Here is a 7,151-nt window from a genome sequence, read left to right on the forward strand (position 1 = left end):
TTAAAGTCTAATTCATCAATTTTTTATAGGAGGTGATTTAAGGAAATCTAGATCTACACCCATCAAGAGCCTAAAAAACTCATTGCTTGTTTTAACTTGTAAGTATAACTCCAATATCTCTATTCTTGTATCATATCTACTTACTTGAATTGTTGTCGATGGAAAATCGCGGAGATTGTATGAAATCTAAGTAAAATTGTAGATTTGTACTTCCATCTAGAAATCACACATTTTCAATTTCAGCAAACACTAAATTAGAAGAAAGAAACTGTATTTTTCTATAGCTTACCCTTGACCAAAAAAAGTTTTAAAAAGATTATTTTAATGTTCTTTCCTATCTCTAGGCAAAAAAAAAAATAATCGATTCCGGCCGCTATAGCGGGATCAGGAGCTCGATTGGACCATTATAGCGCGATAAGACATTGTAAATGTAGAAAAAACCCTAAAATCACCCAAAATCACACAACAAAGTTTTTGGAGAAGAAAAGAGTGACCGAGGGAAAATTTCAGTAGGTTTTCATGAGCGATGTTTTTAAAGTGAGCAATATGATTCCCTACTTTTGTAGTTCACGTATTACACCTTATAAAAACATATATGGCACAATGGAAGGGTTTGAATTCATTCTAAGGTGAAGAAAATATAGGTTTATGAGGATTATAGGGTGTAAGACCTTCAACAATTCATAAAAGAGGCAATTTGCAGTTTTATTTATCGTAATGCGTTAGAGTAATCACAAGATGGATAATCCTTGACAAATTGTTAGTGGAGAAATAATGAAGTTAGCCTACTATTTGGATTATAATATAATTTGGAATATTTTGTACCTTTGTGATCGATTTGGTATTGTATTATTATTTTCGATCAAGAATTATCTAAAAGCCTCACAAAATGAGTCAAAGTTTGCAATCAGACTTCAGGAGTTGCTTGGTGCTCAGGTAGACTCAATTTTCTCAATTGAATAGTTAGACTTGTATTTTATTCATAATATTCTAGTAGATGGACGAGAGGTTTCATGCAAAGGACTTTGTGCATACTGGAAGGCTAAAGGTTACAGTTATTATATCCAATGTGGAAAGATAATGAATGAGGGTTAGGTTTTCTAGTTCTTTATTGTTAACCTTGAGTTTTTTTTTTGGGTCTTTTTGTGGTGATTTTAAGGTTAAGTATTATGAAATTGTTGAGTAATAGCCATTTTTGGAACTTGTGACAATACACAGGAACTGAATGAATGGGAAGAGTATTGATTGATGGACTAGGGAGTTATTTCATGTTAATGTATGTGTAGCAATAATGGGGTCCAATATTGGGCTATTGATATATAGTTTTATATATGTATGTGTATGTTTATATTGATTATTCCATGTGTAATGTTTGTGTAATGCATGTTCATGAAATGAAAGGTGAATGTGAAATGTCTTCATGTTTATAATTTCATGTAATGAACCTGTTTAATTTACAATTGGCTTCAAGAGTAGATGTTCATTGTGATTTTGATTGTGCATGTTGTTTGTGATTGGTGGTTTTCTAGGGTATCACACTAGTAAATAGTACTAACGGTTGACTCGAGCACCACACTAATAAAAAACACTAACAGTTAGCTCAGATACCACGCATGGTATGTACCGACAATGGTTGACTTGGATACCACACCGATATAGTATCAGTTTGTGTATGGGTCTCTTGAGAGAACTACGTTTGATTATTGTGTTATATTTGTCACGTGTTGGTGCATAAATGGTTGTGTCTGTGTTTAAATTCTAGATGTTTCTTGTATAGATCATATTTTCATGTCAAAAACTATGAATGATGTCTTATGAACTCTTGAGTGGTCCAGGTTACTAGAAAGATGAGTTGGACTCATATATGGATTTATGTGTGATCACGTGTGATACATTAAGTTTGGGATTAATGGTTCTCCTATCTAGGTTAGGGTAGGTGTATGTATGACAAATGGGTTGGATCGTGATAATTTGGTATCAGATCCCACATGTGTGATAGTGTGGGACGTTAAGGTTGGGGTTAAGGGATCATGACAATTTGGTATTAGAGTCCATCTTGGATCACCAGGCTATAAATCATTTTAGAAACTTGTGTCACTTCTTCACTCCTTTTGTGTGGCATGTCTCTGTTCATATGGGGTAAGTCTAATTGTATCTCAGGATTCCTGTTGGATCCTCTGCGAGGTAAACTAGATTCCATTGTTGCATCTTAAGCGACTCAAGCAAGCAAAGATTAGAATCGGGAAGGTTCCAATTGGTAAATGGCTTTAAGAGTCATGTGAATGCTTGGATGATCAGTTGGTGGTCATTAATTATGAATAAGAGGTAATGAACCTGACTTTCGATAACAATATAAGATAGTGATTGTTATTTTTTGCATTGTATATCCTGAATTTTTGCATGCACGGGAAGTGTAATTACTTGTATTTGTATGATTTTATGGACAAGAAAAGTACTTAAATTGATTATGTATGATGAATTAATTATAAACTTTTATATGAGTTACTGAACATGTTTTAGTATAGTCTCCTATAATTTAATGGTTATGTTATTGATTGGAAGTCTCGTTTTAAATCTGCACAACCTTACCATTGGTACAAATGGTAAGGGAAAAGGATAAATTATGACTGTGGGGAAACTCTGGTTTTGGAACAATTGGTATTGTATGGGAACCATAGGGAAGAGGCTTTTCTGGTAAGATATGAGAATATGATATTATGCACTACTTTCTAGTGTTATTCATAATTTATTTTTTAGAAGGTGGTCTTAGGTGCCTAATTATATGTTATTAGATATGATCTTGGGGTTTGTGTTGAATCTATGTTGCACATATCTAGGATACCTATGTATCATATTGATCTTGGGATTATATTATTAGTAGTTATGTGTTTCAAGAGTTTGTAGGGATTAGAAAATGGAAAACAGTTCTTATTTTAGAAAATTTGTGGGTTGAACTCGTCAAGGCTGCAAAGCGCGACTGGGCCACTATGGTGGTAGTTTTTCTATTAGGAAAGTAGTCGTGATAGTGGTGTGTCAGTCTCTATAGTGGAAATAGTGAGGTAAAATCTGAATTTTTCCCCAAATGCACTGCAGTTTCAAATAATTAAAATCTCCAATTTGAGTTCATATCAGTGTGAAATTAACATAAATGCGTCCGAAACAATGTGGTGTTCGGAGAGGATCGGAATTCCACCCTTGATGCGTGTGGGGTACTCAGTCTTAGTTAGTGGGTTTGTGTTGCTCAGGTTGATCATTTAATTCAAAATGTTTTGGTAGAATCTCATGATTCATGGGTTTTGATGTTTTTGGATATTGAGGCAACTCTATGTTGGCATGGATTGAAGGGGGAAACAGTGGAGTAAGTGTCCAAGTGTTAGAATTGTCCGCAGATGGAATATCAGAGATGCCCATTCATGAATCAAAGCGGAAAAAAATAGCCATGGACTTCTTGGTAGGTCATTCTAAGGCTTTTGAGAAGTATGATTCGATTTGCACCATTGGGATCATTTCTTACCATTGTGCGAGCTCTCATACAAAAATACTTATCACTTCAGTATACACGCCACATCCTTTGAGACAGTTTATGCTTAGGGATATAAATTACTCATTGGGTTGTTTGAAGAATGTGAGGTGAAGCCTCCATGATTTTACTTTATAAAGGAAGCTTAGAACAAAGTGAGGGGTATCTTAACTAAGTTTTTGGAAACTCAAAGTAGAAACAAGGAGTATGTAGATTGCAATGTATGGGATATCACATTTCAGGTTGGTGAACACGTTTTATTGAATGTGCCACCAATGAAAGATGTGATGAGTATCTGTAATAAAGGTAAGCATAGCCCTTGACATATTCGGTTATTTGAGGTTCTTTACAATGTGGGGCCAGTAGTGTATATAGGTTAGCTTTCCACCAAGTTATTTATATTCCATTCAGTGTTCCATGTATCAGTACTGAAAAGGTACCACAGAATGGGGATTACATTATCAAGTGAGACTTAATAGTGCTATACAAGGATCTACAATATGTAAAATAGTTAGTTGATATGCTTTATTATGATGTCCGAAAGTTTAGAATAGAGGAAATTAAGGAGGACCTACAGGACAAACATCCTCATTTGTTTGAGAAGTCGGGCACTAGTTTCTTCTTGACTTAGCCCAGTTGTTTCTTGTGTGAAAGCTCAGGAACGAAAGATGAGTAAATTAGTATCTATTGTAACAATCCGTCATGTCATTACGAGTAAGAAAAATAGTTAGTCCAGGTTGCTATAGTGGGGTAAGTTGTTATAAATGTAGGACAAATCCCTAATGTTACCCATATTCATCCAAGAACATTTTGGATTAGAAAAAAAGGGTGATCTAAGGAAAATTTAACAGTTTTTCATAAGGAATTTTCATAAAGGTAATCAATATGCTTCCATACTTTTGTAGTTCAAGTTTTAGGCCTTAGAGAAGATATTTGTGAACCTGTGGGGGGGGGGGTTGAATTCATCTGAAGGTAGGACAAATTTGATTGTTTTTTTTAGAGATTTTAGGTTGTAGCACTTGTAGTTCTTAAAAAAACGCAACTCTTGATTTTATTTATCACAAGGAACTATTGTAACCATGATGTTGGTAATCCTAGGTTAATTAATAGCGGGAAAGACCTATATTAAGTGGAAAATCCTTAGGTTGGCCTAGAATTTGGAATTATGATATAATTTGAAAATATTTAGGCCATTTGTGATCGATTTTGTATTGTATTCTTATTTTACGCCAAAAATAAGCTAAAAACTTCAAAAAAGGAAAAAAAATTTGCGATAAAAGTTTTGCATAATTTGCTTCGCCCCAAGTAGGATAGGGTTTTTTAATTGAATAAGTAGACCTATATTCTATTTCATAATATTCTTGTAGATGGACGAAAGATTTCGTGCAAAGTCTTTCAAGAACGGAGTCTGAATGTCTAAAGGTGTAGTTATTGCTACTAAGGTGAGGAAAGATAATGACTAAGGGTTTAGATTTTCTAATTCTTCATTGTTAATCTTGAGTTTTCTTGGTGGTGTGGTTTGGTGGTGATCGTAGGTTAAGTGTCATGAAATTTCTAGTTATATCCATTTCTAGGACTCGTGGTAATTAAAGGAACTGAATAAATGAAAAGACTATTAATTCATGAGACTATGGAGGTAATTTTCCAAGGTACGAATTTTTAATCATATGGGTCTAGTATTGGGCTATTGACATATAAGTTTATGTAAGTATTTGTTTGTTCATATTGACTAATCCATGTGAAATGCACGTGTAATAGATGTTTAGGAAATAAATGTTGAATGTGAATTCACTTCATGTTGATAATATCATAGAATAAACATGTTTAATTTACTTGTGGCTTCAAGTGTGGTTGGTCACGTACTCTTATTGTGATTGTGCAGGTAATTTGTGATTGCTGGTTGACTAGGGTACGACGCCTTTATGAAATTGTCACGATCCAAACTATATCTTAGACGTGACATGACATATATGACCCCTAGAGGCCCTACACAAGCCATTTGACATACATTTATGAGAGAGTTTAAGTAGGACATCTCATATCATGAAAGACAGTTTTAACGAAAGTGTGGAATCAGGACTATGATTTGACAAGCCATTCTAAGGAACATAAGAGTGGTTGGGTTGTAACCCATACATAACGTACAAAGTCTGAAAACTAAGTACATAAAAACGTAGCTTAGGTAACATAGACATCAAAATATGAGGACTCAATAATCTTCACATGAAAAGAAAACTACAACACGCGTGAGAGAAGAAAGAGTGTTGGGCCCTACATTATGAGAAAATGCAGGCACAAGTATGTATTGGTACACAAAATGTACTGAGTATGGGAAAAATATGCATAAACCTAGATATCATATCATAATAGGCTTAAAAATGTAATGCATGACCAGATAGATTATTTAAAACTTTAGGAAAAGCATGATCTAAAAAAAATTAAACAAGGCCAATGCATTAGTACAAGGACATAACGTAAATATTTAAGGAAAATGTCACGCCACGAGCCTACACCCTGGACATGGCTGACTTTCGAGAATCATTGGTGGTCCCAAGCGAACCCTTGGTCTGGCTTACTTTCTTAGTGGAAGCCTTAAACATAAAAAATGTAACGCATGCAATAACTTAAGAAATAATAACTTAGCCAAATGGCAAGTCGAGTCTTACATATATCACACGAAAATGAATAAGACTAAAGAGTATAACTATATGTATAGGAAGCCTCTAAGACAAAGAGGGATGTCGGGACAAGACCCCGATCATCCTAAAAATGAAATACTGAAAGCAAATGATAAAAAGAGTCATTCGAAATGAAATGAGGCTCGCCAACTGCCTCTGAGTGTTCAACTGGATCAACGAAGCATTGTATGTTGATCCTGATTACTTGTCTCTGCATCATAAGTCGATACAGGCTAACTATCATAAATACATTGAATGTACGAGTATCTGGGTTGGAATACCAAACAAAACTTAAGCTTGAAAAGTATATGAAATGAACACTTACTGTCATGACCCAAAACCGAGCCGCGACTGGCACCCACACTTACCCTCCTTGTGAGCGAACCAACCAATCTAAACCCTAACATTTCAATTTAATATCAACAGAAAGTAATGCGGAAGACTTAAACTCATTAATAAAAACCAATTTAATAACTTCTAAAATTCAACATCTATTATTCCCCAAAATCTGGAAGTCATCACCACAAGAACATCTATGATCAAACTACTAGACTAAGAGTATTCTAAGAAGCTAAAATAAACAAAAGCTAGTCCATGCCAGAACTTCAAGGCATCAAGACATGAGGAAGAAGATCCAGTCCAAGCTAGAAGCATTAGCTCGCCCTGAAATCCGGTGTAATGAAGACTGGCTAGAGTTGCGGTTGAGTTGAAGACGACGGTACGTTTGCTGCACTCCACAAATAACAAAGAAAACAAATACAAGTAGGGGTCAGTACAAAACACGGGTACTGAGTAGATATCATCGGCCAAGTCGAAATAGAAAGCAATATATCTCAGATAACATCATAAAATCAACAAATATTCTTAACAGGTGATAACAACAAGTAAAAAAATCATTTATAACATCACCGAACATATCTATGAGGACTCAAGCCTCCACACCATACTCTTTT

The sequence above is a fragment of the Solanum pennellii genome, chromosome 8, assembly GCF_001406875.1.
Source record: "Solanum pennellii chromosome 8, SPENNV200".
In the NCBI taxonomy this organism is placed as follows: Eukaryota; Viridiplantae; Streptophyta; class Magnoliopsida; order Solanales; family Solanaceae; genus Solanum; species Solanum pennellii.